Raw genomic sequence first — 304 nt, forward strand, 5'->3', positions numbered from 1 at the left:
TGATGTATCAACTCAACAGTAATTTCCACAAGTTTCTACCTTCCTCAACTTTTTGACACCCATTAAGGTCCTCACCAAGTGGATCAAACGATGCAATGTTCAAACAAGCAAAGTTTGGCTAGGGTGAGGTAATGAGACTAAAATGATCTCATCAGCGCACGAGTGGGTTCAATGCAGCAAGGGGATCTCTCTATGACTGACCAAACTTGGCAGAATGCTTACCCTAAAAAGCCCCCTATGCATACAAGGTCAAGGACTCATCCCACCCCTCACTCTACTCAAAGCTTTTCACTTGTTCAACCTC

The sequence above is a fragment of the Eutrema salsugineum genome, unplaced genomic scaffold, assembly GCF_000478725.1.
Source record: "Eutrema salsugineum unplaced genomic scaffold, Eutsalg1_0 scaffold_12, whole genome shotgun sequence".
Classification (NCBI taxonomy): domain Eukaryota; kingdom Viridiplantae; phylum Streptophyta; class Magnoliopsida; order Brassicales; family Brassicaceae; genus Eutrema; species Eutrema salsugineum.